Genomic DNA, 15094 nt, shown 5'->3' on the forward strand with positions numbered 1-15094 from the left:
AATATGAAATTAAATGAAATTATAAATGAGACTTCTTTTAATACAGATCAAGTTGCTAAAATCAGTAGTCAAATTCCCTAAAAGTAAAATGAACTGCAGAATCTTCAATATTAAGAAAAACTTTTACGCAAGTTCTTTACATGGATTTAAGAGTGGTATTGTGGAACTCAGATGTGTCTTTGAAGTAAGCTGACCACTACACTTCACTGGGAAAAACCATTTTTACATAAATACAGCTATCGGTGGTGGTGATAGGAGATTCTGTTGGTTTTGTTATTTTGCACTAACACATGAATGATCTGTAATAAAAAAAGAACTTTCCCCTCAGATGCAGCTGTCATGTCACTGTTAGAAGTAAGCAGTAGTTTAGAAGGGGTGATAGAAGGATACGTGATTTGGAATGTGAGGGAAGAGATACAGTGAGTGAGGACATCCCCAGCAAACTCCTAACATGCAGATGTTAAGCTTTCTGCTAGTCCCTGCTTCTCCAGCTCTTTCAGCTATCATAAATACCCTGCACTTACCCTTCTACACATACAGATTGGTAATGTGCATGCATCTATTTGTGCTGACAATTAAGAATTATGGCAGGGAGGGGTTAATACTCTTCAAACCTCTGGACACCTTCAGGATTTGATTGGTCCATTTAGAAACTGTTTTTCAGGTAAACTGCATTTAAAATCCTTCTTTGCAGCACCTGGTGTTGGTACATTTAAATGAAACTACAAATGCACTAAAATTTTCCAAGGAATGGAAGACACTAAAGGAGAAGAAAGACTATAAAGCCAATTGTGGTGGTTTTGTTGTTGTTTCAACAATTTGGTCCTTGAGCTGAAAGGGAGAGAAAAAAAAACCAGGAAGAAGCTGGCCACAGAACAAATAAATATGGCATTGGCTCATATTCATTACAACACATTGGATAAAAATGAACAATGGCAAATCTCAGCTTTCATGCACTTCCTTGGAAAAAAAGCAGTGTTGTGCAACTTGGCCAAAAAGACGACAACATGTACCAGTGCACACATACAGCCCAGAAGGGGAGTCAAACAGCACCAGAAGAAAATAGCTGTTTTATTTGGAGGCCCTGTTTACTTGGAATATTTATTACTTTCATCAAAAAATATCAGTTTAGCATATCACTTGCACAATTTCTACTCTTTTGGTTTTCATAAGAATTCCAATAAACTCATTTTGCTACTGAATGGGAAAGATATTAGAAAGATTCAGAGACTTGGGGGGATAGAAAGAAGAAAGGTCAGCACAGAAGAAAAGGCTTAGATGAAAGTATGTCAGAGCAAAGCTTCCCATGAAAGATTATTGAGAATAAAGCTTTTTTTTAAACAGACATAAAAAACAATATATAAATCAAGAGCACAAAAGCCCTGTTTTATGATTTTTTTTCTGGTGCTGTTTAATTTTTTTATATCTTTTTTGCCATTGTTAAAAAACAGCCAAAAACTTCAAAGGCACACTGCATGTGTTCTAAATCAGGACTTCAGTGCTGATGTATGACAGCACAAAAATTAAAACTAAATAAATGTGCTGTCCAAACTACCATATTTCTCAAAAAATTACTTTAAAGGCTTTAAAAAATTAGAATTATTGATTGATCTTACTTTACCAACCATAATGTTTTCACCAGAGTAAAGGACAAAATATTATGTTAAAAAGAGAGAAAGAAAAAAGAGTGTTGTCTGAACATATCTGAACACCTGTATTTGGCTGTCTTGCAGTTTTGTCAGACAGGCGAGGGGGAAAATGAAACTTTCCAGTGATTTGTCAGATCGTCGGTATGGACTGCATAATTTTTCAGTTTATTCACTGTTTTCTGGAAGGCTCCTTTACAGTCAGGGTAAATTGATGAAAACAAGGCAGTATATCTGTGAAGGAAAGAATAGCATTTCTGGTCTATCACATAAAAATGGTTGTAGAATGAATGTATTCTCATGAAAAATAGTTTGTGTAAGTTTTTTACTATTTTCTTTCAAAATATGAACTTTTTAACATGTTGCGTTAGCATTCCATTTTAATTTACCTACATTTTGTAGGATCTTTCTGTTTTCTCTTAGAAATGGCATGTCTGAATCTAAAGGTGTCTGGCCACAGAACACCCATTAAATCTGCTTGCAAAAAAAATTGCATGACTGGGGTCTTTGTGGCGTCCCTTTTCCTCTGGCCTCTACTTTTACAATGGCCATTTGCTGTTCTTCCACTAAGTCATCTTGATTTGTATTGACTCACTTGTTTTATCAGGTTACAAAAGGGGCAAGTGGCCCAGGCAAATAGGAATGCAAATGCTGTTCTTTTTCATAAACATTTCTTTTACGTTTAGGACTCATTCATCCCATCCCTGCTAGTGTTCTTTTTACCAATTCTTATTGCTAGTGTTCTTTTTCCAATTCTTATTAAGAAATAGTCACCAGCTCTAATTTATGCTCCTATTTAAGTCTGAGGAGTGGTATTTCTTTGCAAAGCTTCCTGGATATTTGTGTGATCAAGAGAACTGGTTATTTACTTGTTATCATTTTATATTATTTAATCCCTACTCTGTTCTGTTCAGTTGCTTAAGTTAGACATTAAGAGAGCAGATACTGTAGGATGTCATTTTATGAGCACTAGTAAGAAATAGATAATTAAGTTTAGGAAGTCAAAGTATGCAGTGTGCTGATCATAACGTCTGGCAAATACTAACATATGTTTACAGTGTTATAAACTTGAAACAGGGCTGCACTACCTGACCTATTCATTTACTATTACTTTGATCAGTTCTATTACTGTATAAAAGATTGACCATACTTAGATGTAATAGAAGGACAGGGATAACATCCTAGAGAGTTCGACATACTCTGTGCTGCCCCAGCTTTAATCACCTGACCCTGGTATCTCAGCTGAAAGCCCAGATCCCTGAGATTGTTAATGGTGCCTCCAGAGGCTGACTCAAGAGTTCCAGAGCTCTCCAGGAGTGACTAACCCCAAAAGAATCTCTCAGGGTTCATTGCAGATTTTTTGGTGTATGCTAAGTGCTAAAGTTGCCTCTCCAATATGTGGAATTCAGTTTGCCAAAATTCATCTTGGAGCCAGTTACTTTGAGATTTTTAATGAGCACTGCTCATATAGATAACACTTGTTTTGTTTGTTTTTTTTGATAAATTTTGTAATAAAGGCTTTACAGTGTTTCATCAAGGAAAGGGTTCATCACTGTTTCCATATAGATGTTACCTAGAGCACATGTATGGAAGTGATATGTGTGCTTTTCATATTGAACTTTACAAGATGTGGCCTGAAATTTCGTTTATAGAAAAAAGAAATATCAAGAATTTAAGACTGCACAGTTATAGTGGGAACAAGTAAAAGTTACATTTATATTGTCTATATTTCTGCTTCTGCCTTTTTCTTGATGATGTCCTCAGAATTTTTTATTGGTGGCAGTCATTTGATGACTGACAATGGAATACTCTTGGACTGGCAAAGTGTCACTACCTTTCCCTATAACTCTCTGCTGTCCAATGAACTGCTAAAACCTGTCATTTCTCTTCTCCTCATTTCATTCCTAATTAAGATAGTATCAGCACATAAAATCAAATTAATGAAAAATTTGAATCTGGAGCCACTGAAAGTAGCATCAGTAGAGACTCTTTCCAGAACAAGCTTTCCAGTTTGGCACAAACATTTATCTTATGTAGGATGAATGAGTTGCTCACTTCAGTCTTGCCTGAAATTGTTTACACACTCCTTTGGAACAGTTAATCTAGAAATTGCATACAAAAACTGTGCACAAAGGATCATTATTTGGGTTGTAAGGTCAATTGCTCTGAAGTTAGACCAAGAGAGATTTATGATTGCTTGAACAATGGACTCCTTTTGCATATGCTGTAAGATAGAGATGTTAATTAAATGAACATCTACTATTCTGAACCTTTGCTTTTCTCTTCCTAGAGAGCCAAGTTTGGATTTTAACCATAAGACAGCAGTAAATGCTAACTTCTTAATTTCTACCTAAAGCTAAAAACTATAGGAAATAAGTGTTCCTCTATCATCCTCTTTATATCAGGTTTTTTTTTTTTTTGTTATCCACTTTCCAATAATTAAAAGCAACCTTAAAACCCAACAAGTTCTGTGGTTGATAAAAAATTATGGCACTGTGGTATCCTAAATTTCTTGTTTCTTAAATCTTAATTTCACCTTAAATCATTTTTTTTTAAATTTTTCTATTTTCCAATGTGTAACATCAGCTATCAGGTCACTTATTAAAAGACACAGCCAGAAATATGAGCCAAACTCTGATGTAAATATTTACTTGCTTGCATTATGTAGTAGTCCCACAGAACAGGTAATAGTCATGTCAAAGCAAATTCTCTCGAGCATTTCCAGACATAGCAAGAGTACAGGAAGACCCAGTACAGAATGTGCAAGAAGTAAAAAAAATCCAAGCCTGAAGGGGTCATAAGGACTATTCCTGCCTGTTTCTTGGGCATCTGAAACAGGATAGGAAGAAAAAAAATGGTTTTTTACAACCTTCTCTTCCTGCAACCGCACACTTGCTCAATCACACCCGTATCAGACCTGCTGGCTGCATGTGTTGGATTTCACACCTTTTGAATAGACAACATCCAGATCTTGCTCTGATTTGTATAGATTTTAGCACTAAAGAAATGTTTTTGTTAATAGCTATCGCTGCCAAAAATAATCTTAAGTTTGGAAATGGCTTTTTTGGTTACCGGTGTGCAAGCACTTGTTTTCAGACATGTTTTCTTCTGAGATCTGAGCATTCAGTCCTTGCAAGAGTTATGATAAAGACAAAGATTTACTGTTTGAGTTCACATTGGGTACAAGGAAAAGAAGAGAAATTTCTTTGTTTGTTATGTTTGTTAAAAAGACTTCCAGGCCAGACTTTGAGCTGTTCCAGGTTGGACTAGGTGTATGCCAAGGCTCATCAGCTTGAGATGGAGTTATACATCACCTGGGAAAGAGATAGAAGCCACCTTTTCCACTGCTACTAAGGATTTATATTTATGGAAAGGTAGTTTGAGTTTATTTGTGATCACCCGTTAGAAAAAGTCATGGTCTGGGAAGATATATAAATAGCTAATATGTTAGAAGGAGCAACTGCTATTGGTTCCTCAAGTCCATATGAGTTCAGGAAACTTACGCATTCACTTAAAATTTCTGTTCTGATTGATAAAATGTGGATCTCCAAATATGCATTTGAGCTTTAATGTGTATTTAGTTCACAATTTCTAGACTTACTTTACTATAGTTAAGACAATAAAATTGTCTGTTTTTAATAGGCCAAGTTTTGATCACATCCAGAAATATAAAGCCATTGCAGCCATTGGATTACTTCAGATTTTTTCTGACAGTATGGTAGTATGTCAGAATAAATGGCAAGAGATGTGATTGTTCCTAGGGAGACCAGCCCGTAGTCAAGTACCTGCTTATTTCAATGTTTTCATTGCTTTGAGTGTTATCACTAACACCTTTAGCCACACATACAAACCTGTCACCCAGCACTGTGCCAGCTGCCTGTGTTTAAACCTCTTTTTAGTTAGCAACTTATCACTGAGGAATCCAGAGTTCACTGAATTATTTCCATGTTAATATTACTGGAGCAGTGTCTCACCTTTCTCTGCAAATAAAGGATACAAAAGTGTATCCCTGGGGAAAGTTCAAAATGCTCTGCATCCCCTTGTAAAAATAAGACCATAAACTTACTCAGCTCTTTTTACTTTCTGACCCTTTCTGATGGTTATAAGAAAATCTGTTTCCTTGACATTCATTTTTTTTCTTGCTCATCCTTCCATGCCTTTATTGTCTATTAGCCACAAGAATATTTATTTGTCCTCTTATGTAATAACAGTCTATTTTATTTACCAAACAAACACTTTTATCCTTTTCCCAATTCTCTTATGTCCCTTTTTTCCTTTCATCTTTATCTCTCATGGGTAATTAATATTACTAAATAATTAATTCCCCCCAACATAAATTTTAGCACTGAAATCTAGGTTAAAACAGTAAGAATATGCTACAATTTTGGTCCATGGCCATTTACTTTATGAAATTAAATCAGCAATTTGGCCAAAACTGAGAATGACTAAAATGTTTATCCTCTGCTGGAGTGACCACTTCGTGTCCCAATGAGTGGAACTGTTCTGAGTTTTATATTTCTCCCTGTTTATTTATTTGTAGTGACACAGTTGAATGCCTTTCTTTTCTATGGTTTCTAAGTGGCTTTGCTATGAAGTTTGGATAATTTTTGCCCAAACTCTCAGCTACTGTGGCTCTTCAGCTTTCATCAGGGCTAAGAGTAAATAGCTGAGTAAATCCTGACATTGCAATTTGATTTACCTTGTTTGCTAAGATTCTAGAGCCACTAGAGAGCTTTTTAGCCATTGCAGCAGCTAGCTCCTAAAACTGGAGGGAGAAACAGTAGCTATTCTGGTAGACGATTTTCAGTGACTCCAGCTAAAAAAGCTGATGTGCTGTTTACCCTTGAAGAAGAAATAACTGTTGCTGCTGAAGAAACAGTATCTCAATGTGGAAGGAATGGTTTTTGCCCTGTTGTGAACTTCCCACTTTTAAGGAGAATGACTAAGATGACTGTTGCAGCTGCAACAACATCTGGAGTCCTCAAATTACCTTGACACTAGTTAGCTGGATTTAGGTCTGAGTGTAGCACAGAAATACCATTGTTTGTCTTGATGTTTCTATTGTTCAATGAAGATTACCATTTATTTTAGGTTTTCCAGCTTCCCTTAATACTGCTGTCATGCTATAGTAACAGCAGAGATAGTGGTAATTTGTTTATATATGGATCCTGAAGAATCAGGAGTGATTGTGCTCCTCACTCTGAGAAAATCCAGAAAGTAGTACTCCTTGACTGCTCAGCCACCTGAAGGCATCTTTCACCCATGTCATCTTATTGCTTTAACTTTCTCTAAGAAAAGGTAGAAAACCACTGAGTAAAGAGTTCCATAAGGCTTCTGAACCACTAATTCTCAAGCAGTAATTGGTGGGTCACCACCTGGATGCAGGATCTCACAGAAAGACTCTTTCAGACAACTGTATGTTGGACAACTGGAAAGACAGGGGTGAGGTATTCAAAATTCTAAGAAAATAATTTATTCTATATGTATTTCTTGGGGGATTTGTGGGGGAGAGGGGGCAGTGCGTGGTATTTTTGGGGGAGAGGGAGGTGGTGTGGTAGAATTTCTGTGGAAACAAAGAGACCAGAAAATAAAAATGTCTTCTATGTATTTCCACCTGTTGTGCATGACAACAAAATGGCATCAGTCCTGCCTTCACCTGAAGCCTGTGCCAGTCCTTACCACCTTTTCTTGTGCTCCCAGCAGGTTAAGGCTCCTGCAAATTCTGCTGTGTAATAACATGACTGACAAGGTTCTGACATAACTTCTCTATTCATGGAGAAGGCTGGATAGAGTCACCTATGTCATTCTAATGGTAGCTACACCTGCTTTTACAATTCCACCATTTCATGGCATTTTTGTGTCCTTTTAATAGTATGAAAAGGTACATAAGGGCTGTTGTCTGGGTTGAAATCACATCCTTAATTCTTACACATTTTTGTAACAGAACAACATAATAGAAAGTTACTCAATGTATTTTACTTGGAAATTGCAATTAAACAGAAGACTGTAAGGAGTCAGACCCCAAACCTAGTTTGAATACCATTTCCTCTAGCAAGTTTTACACATTACCTTTTCAAGAGGTGGTGACAGGCAGTGCATTTCTGGGTGATTATAGCATGTGTCAGGTGGGGTTAACAGGCACAGGGCCAGAGGGAGAGTGAATAACTGTATGAGATGTACAGTAATCCCTTAGAAACGCAGTGCCTTATTCCCTTCTGATTTCATAAAATTATGTTTATTAAACAATGTGATCCAAATCCTGAGGGGCACTAGACCTCTGATACTAATACTGAGTTCACCAGGAAACTTGTTGCCAAACTGGTCAGGAAATAGAGTGTTTACTTCAAGTCTATCCACCTACAAGAACCTCTCCCTGATGTGCTTATTGTATGCATGTCACTAGCCTTGGAATGATGAATGGTCCACATCTGGAGGCTAGGTCTTTAGATAATGGTATATGCTGATTAACACTGGCTAAAGAATGAGCTTTTAATTTAATCTGATATGTTGATATGGTAGGGTCAGTAAATGACTGAAAATATAGTGAGAACCTTAATTTGTATGTTCTGAGAAACTATATAAGTTGGAAAGATCCTTTAGTCCATGCTGATTTTCTTGGCAGGATATATTAGACCTTCAGAAAATGGCAGTCAGTTCTTAGCTTCTGAGTGCTGGGGTTTAAATCAGATCCTTTGTGTTAGCCTCCTAGGTCAATTCAGCATTAACTGACTTGGCTTTTCATCAGTTAGAAAAAGAAATAAAGCTAGATCTTCCCATCAGATTGTTTTCAGTTATAACTCAGTGCCCACATTTCAGCTATTCATGTGTAACAGCAGAAACTTTGCCCCACATATTTTAAAAATGTGTCAAGTTGATTTTATAGGCAGTAGCATTATAATAAACTTCTCCAAACTTAATCAAGCTCACTGATTTATTTGGATAGTCAATAGTAGTATCTGATTTTCATTCCGGCATGGATTAGAAACAAATTCCTCATACTTTGAATTATTTTTTTATCAGATGTCTTGTTTTCTAGCCAACCCCTTACTGAGTCTAGACTCAGATTTGGAGATATAATCATCTGTAACTTGTAACATCAGATGCATATATTGTATATCAGTTTAATCAGGCAACTTGATCAGATTTGGAAGAAGTTATTATGATAACAGTAATACCACATGCTCTATCAGCTTGGCAGATTTCACAGTATGTGGGACAGATTTTCACAGATAATTATTAGTCTGATTAGTCTATCTCCACAGAATCCTTTTTAAGAGTTTTTAGTCTCCAGGAAAAAAGAAAAAAGTAAAAGCTCTCCAAACTTCATGGAGAATCCCCTCACCTCACAGATGAAGCAACAGTCTTTTTCAGGGAGATCTGAATCCAAGACTCTGAAATACCACCTTGCTATATGAAGTCCTACAGCTTCCCTCTTCTGGCTTCTGCCTTCTGATGCAGAACAACTACTTGCTCTTGAAAACCCAGGGAAGATCTCTGTTGAATGGAACATCTTGCATCCTGTCTGACTTCACTTAGTAAAGAATTTTCTAAATAGGAAGCAAAACAAAAAAAGAGGGGAAGGATAGCAGGACAGTGAAAAAAATATTACTTGGGCCAGCTATAAGAAGGGGCAGACATTAAGGAAATGTAAGGAAACAGAGAAGAAAGGAAGGCACAGAGCAAAGAGCTAGTGAGAACAGAGCTGAAAAACATCCTGCCTGTTTTTGGAATATCCAAAGGTCCCTGCTTTGACTTTGGCAGCTGAAATCTGTGGTTGAATATTTTCCCTCTGAATCCACATAACAGCACTTTAAAAGTTGTAAAAGATTCATAATTATTTTGTACATTACCATGACCTTTCCTGGAGGATGCAGAATAGCTAAAGCTTGATAACGCAAGTTACAAAAGAAATGCCATCCTTTTATTTTTGCCATTAATTAATTGGGAGGAAAGTTTGGGGGAGTGTTCTTCCTCCATATGTTTTCTCTAAGAAACATTTTGCCTGGTGCTTAGTGCTGCCTTGTGTCATGAAGGTATAAAAGTTCCTCCCTCATGAAGGACTAAGCAAATGCTATGGACTGTATGGCACATTTAGATACATCCATATCTCAAGTGAGTTGAAAATACCATCTTACTGAGCATTGCAAGGTCACTTCTTCCTGTAGCAAGACAGGTTTGCAGTATTTGACTTTCAAAGAGGTATCCTATGTAGCCTTGAAGATATATTGAGATTTAGTAAGTTATGTTCTGTGTAACAGCTAAAGAGCAGCTAATTAAGAAAAACATATTACTGTAGACCTAACAGGCATGCAATAAAAACATCTATTACATAAATTGTTATTCCATAAAAATGTGTTCCTGAGACTATTGGTATTTATTTAACATACAATTACTGTCTAATTTAATATAAATTAAATGCCTGCTTGAGACATGTAATTTGAAGTGTTACTGAGCTTCCTTCTCCTGTATTAAAAGCAAGAAATCAGCAGCTAATGCCTGGAGGCCAAATGTACCATTTAAATTCAGGTACCTCAGCACTAGCATTTGTAATTTCAGCCATTTGGAAAATGTTTTTCATAAGAATGTATTTGGCGTTAAAATCTCCTTTTCCCCCTCACTCAAGGCCATGTCCTGCCAACTGAGTCAAGTCTCTGACTTCATCCAAATGAAGTTTTGATTGAATAAAAGGTCCTGAATTAAGAGCTGAGAATAAAATATGTTCTCTTATCATAGAATACAAACTTTGTAAAATATCCCAGCCCCTGCTTGTGCTGGAAGGGTAAATTATCATTTGACTCCTGTATGGACATATTTATTTAGGACACGTAGCCTGGTGACTCAGGAAGTTATGTAAAAACTGACCCAGTTAATTTTAGATGCTATTGTTGGAAAAATATCAATGAAAATTAATCAAATAGTCACAGAGGAGCCACAGGGAAGGAGCACGGAACACTGGTGGGTAGAATTTTGGCAGAGATCATTGCAACAGTTTTAATAAGAGGAAAACACATTGTCAAGTAAATTAGAGAGTAATGACATGATTAAATGGTAAATAATAGTTAAATACATGCTTGGAGGTCCAGGACAGAGACTGTGGAGGTTTTGTGTTTTGCATGTATTCCTCTCCAGGCTGCACTTATCATCCAGAGGAGCTCACCAGAGCTCTGCCTGTAATTTAGGGTTGGGTTGTAGCTTTTAAGACGCTGAAGCCAAAAGAGCTGTTGGGGCCCCGCTGCTGAGGCTGAAAAAGCTGATGCTTTCTCCATAACTCTAAAGCTTCTCCAGTCTTTTAGTTGTTGATGTGTCCTTGTTCCTTCACCAGCCATCTCCAGTGAGCAAGGGCCAGTACCATGGCTTTGTTCAGCTTGCCATCATCCAAAAATGACTGCACAAGAGACATCTGCTCTCTTATGCACAGTGGGGGACAGGGAAGGGGTCTCTCTTCTGCTGAGGCAGGTTTAGTCCCCGCTAACTGGGTGTTTGCACATTTGCTGGCAAGCAAATTGAATTGCACATATGACTGTTTATGCAAACAAGGAGTGCTGCGGTGCTGGCTGGGAGCTCACCCCATCCATATGGTTCCTTTCTGTATCTGCTGAGGAAAAGATGCAAAAAGAATAATGTTCACAAGTTGTCTTTCTTCTCAAATGCTTCTTTTGCAAAATGGGAAGTTGTCCATACAAACTCTGACTGGTTAGCTTTACTTCAAGCACACGTAACACAACACACGGCTCTGTAAGGAGCCTGTCAGAGGGGAACTGGCCTGGATAAGAGGTGTTTTACCTGCCTTCTGCTTGCCACTGTCCATTTCAGGTTATCAGAGTAAAGATACCTCAGAAACAACAAAAGAATACTGAAACAACTCTGGATTCTCTCTTTATAGGATTTTTATATATATTTTTTGGTTTTCAGTAAGTCCAGGTAGAGTACAGTTGCTCTATTGACTTTGGTCGAATGAGGCTTCAGAAACCTCATCCATGCCATTCCTTGCTGCTTAGCAAAACTAAAAAGAGTGTGGGGGGAGCTTGTCTGTTACAAACAGAAAAAAAAACCCCAGGATCCTTACTGGGGCATCAATCCACTAAGAGATGAATCACTTCCTTAGATGGTAATTCAAGTGATGAGCACACTTCAATAACAGCCTAACAGCTTGCTCATTAGTCTAATAGAATAATAATTTTCTCTCTTTCCACCTTCCTACACTAGAATAATTTCTTCTGAATATTGTATCTCCTCTAATAATAGTACTGCAGGACAGGAAAAAGTATAATTAAAAATTACAAATTATGTTTTTGGTTTGAAATTTTGTATTTTTACTTCAAAGACTGGCAAATAACAGAACATATACAGATTATCCTTGACAGATATATGGTTATATAAACCATCATAACATGGTTTATAATGGTTACAATCTTAATCTAGTCTTCTCTGCTTGTATGTACATTGTAAACCTTGGGGTTTTTTGTGAAGAAAGTATAAAACACCTGGTGAGTAAGAATTTCAGAATTACTTAGTAGTGTTTTGTTTCTTGTGGAAATGAAAGGTTAATCATAATATTTAATAGGATGATAGCAAATGAATATTTAATGCATTTGCAAGTTCTACCCAGGATACCCTAATTTTGGATCTGTTGATGAAGCAAGTTGTTTCATCTGTTGATGAAACTTTTAATATTTAAATTACAGAAATTATGAACATAATAGTTGGCACAAAACCATTCTCACAATTTCCAGGCACACTGCATGAGCCTAATTTTAAAAAATGCTGCACTTCTCTGAAATGCAAAATCACTGAGCACATTTACAAGAAGATTTCAGCAGGTACAATAGAAGGGCCAAGAACTGCTGCTGATTTCTAAATATTCATATGAGTTGGAAGGCCCGGGATTCAAAATACTTGTCTGACTCCTTTTGCACCTTAAGTTGGCCAGTGCTTGATCTCCTTATATCAGGGGAGATGACGGATTCTTTTAATGGTGCTTGTTACTATTTTCTTCTTGTTTTCATTAATTATTTGGCATGAACTACAGCCCATCTTAAAACTATTACTTCACTGGGATTCCTTTCTTTCCATTTTCTTACTTCTTCACTCCAGGGAATTTCCTTGAGGAAGCTAACATCTTTCCTAGGTTGCTGCAGTGACACAGGATCCAAGTTTCTTTGTTAAGAATTTCCATAACTCATTCAGTCACTGGCGATGTTGGTACTGTTGACTAAAGTTATTTCTTTAGTCTAGCAAGCCACCTTTACTTTCTCATGGCAGTTATACTGAAGAAAAGCCCCATCATGTTAATTTGGGTTGAAACAGTTTATCCTGTTACCGTGATCTCTGTTTGGAAAGATGCTTTCTGTGTAGCTTGTTGTATCCTGATTCAAGTCAGGGGTGACTATTATAACTGATACTAGGAAAGTCATCAGGAAACTAGGCAGACAAACTAATATTGTAACAATGGTGGTGGGTTATATTATGTATGGTTGTCTAAATGAAGAAAAGGCATAGCAAGAACCTTTACATTTATTGCCCTACAAATCTCAGAAGATTACAATGTGGAGATAGCAATATTTGCAGTAATACAAAATTCTCCAGTGTGCAGGGGAAACATGGTAGAGCTTTCCCTTCACAGAATCTGTGTAACACAAAGTATAACATCATCTTAAAAGTGCTGTTGGATTTTTCACACACTCCAAGGGTGAATTACAGATGTGGGGAGCCTGTGCCTGTTCAGTCTTCTTCATTTCCTGTAAATGTTCTATCTTTGAGTCACTTTACACTGTTGGCACTCTCTTCTTATGGATCTAAAGATCTGCATGTGCAACATGCAGACAGAAATAATTTCTGTAGGTAAAAGACAGCAGAAATTGGCTAAAGATCAAAGGTTACCTTCATTCCACTCCTTCCTTCACTTTTATTATCCTTGTCTTAAATTGGGTTTTTTTGTGGGGAGGGAGGTTGTTGAGGGCTTTTTTGTTTTTGGTTTTTTGTTTTTTTTTTTCAGGAGGGAAGGCTGAGTTTAAATAAGCGTTTAAGGTTTCATTTCTTATTCAACCCTTTATGTGATTGGAACCATGGTGTAGTTACTTTGCTAGTATCAAAACTGCGGTATTTTTGGGTACAGAGAAGATTGGGCAGTGGCTCAAGGAAACAGTATTTCGCCTCAAGTGTTTCTATGATCATCTATATTTTAAGTGGCAAGTAGAGGAATTTTTTTTTGTTTTGGGGGTTTTATGTCTGTACAGCTAATCCAGATTTGATATAGTATAAGTTCCTTTTCTAAAGTCAGACATGTGCTTAACAAAGATGTCCATTTTACATCCCAAGATGAAAACAGAATTAAAACATGAGTTTGGAAAATATTTCTGGAAAATATTCTTGTAATATTCACAGTTTTGATTTTTAGGAGTCTTCTTCACTGGAACACAGTAAAAAGATGCTGATTTCCCTGTCTTTATAGAACTCCAGAGTTTAGCAAGTACCTTCTAATGCTTTATTTAAGGAAATGAAATGCACTGGAATGACTAGTGATGACCATCAATGAAGCAATTACAAATCTAGTTTATCTAGTAAATCTGTACAAATCTAGTGGAAAATTAAGAATAAGATGTGATGTTTATTTAACATCAATAGTTTCAAATCTTTATTTATAATTTCTTACTTGAAAGAGATTAAAAAAAACAATAGCTGTCCTAGGAAACGACCACAATTTTTTTCCAAAAATCTTCACTCCAAATTGACATGTTTCATGCAAGTTTTCTTGTCATTAAAAATGTAATAAATTAACTTTACTTGAATCACAGATGAAAACTTTGCGGTAATGTCTGTGTAGTTACAGATCACCACAGAAAATGGAGTACCATCATTTTTGGCTATGGTGCAGAGTTTCTTAGAGTACTGTTGGTCAGGAGTGAGCGATACTGGTAGAGATAGCTTCGAAGTTCTAGACAGTTTTGACTTATTCCAAACCCCTGATTTAAAGTTGTTAGTGCTGCTTCTAAAAACACTTCAAGATGGAGCTAAGAGGTAACATATGTTTCCACTATCTCTCAGTCCATGATTTTATATAATTCTCAAACCTCAAATACAAAGAAGAAGTAATTTTTAAATAAAAAACCCTTCATCATCCCATTTGGAAAGCACAGTTATTTTTAATTATAGCACCATAGTTTAACTACAAATATTATTTGTCATATCAATGCCATAAGTGACCATGTCAAACCTCTCTAAATAACATGGCTATATATCACACTGATATGCAAATAGGAAGAGAATCCAAGGTGATAATAGTTAACAAAGGTAAGAAGAGAGACATCCTTGTGTTTCAACTAATCTCCAGCAATGAGGAATCAGCATGAGGGATATTATCTCACACGTGCCTCATAAAAAATTCCGTATACTAACTCCAAATCATCTGGTGAGGGCTATGGTCAGAAATAGGATACTGGACTAAGTAT

At 36.6% G+C, this 15094-nt stretch overlaps 1 protein-coding gene across 11 annotated transcripts in view; it reads left to right on the forward strand.

The window, feature by feature from the left end:
• The window catches only part of HDAC9 (histone deacetylase 9), a 456338-nt gene that overhangs the window by 411237 nt on the left and 30007 nt on the right, over window positions 1-15094 (forward strand). The window lies entirely within an intron of this gene.

The sequence above is a fragment of the Molothrus ater genome, chromosome 1 (genome assembly GCF_012460135.2).
Source record: "Molothrus ater isolate BHLD 08-10-18 breed brown headed cowbird chromosome 1, BPBGC_Mater_1.1, whole genome shotgun sequence".
Taxonomy (NCBI): domain Eukaryota; kingdom Metazoa; phylum Chordata; class Aves; order Passeriformes; family Icteridae; genus Molothrus; species Molothrus ater.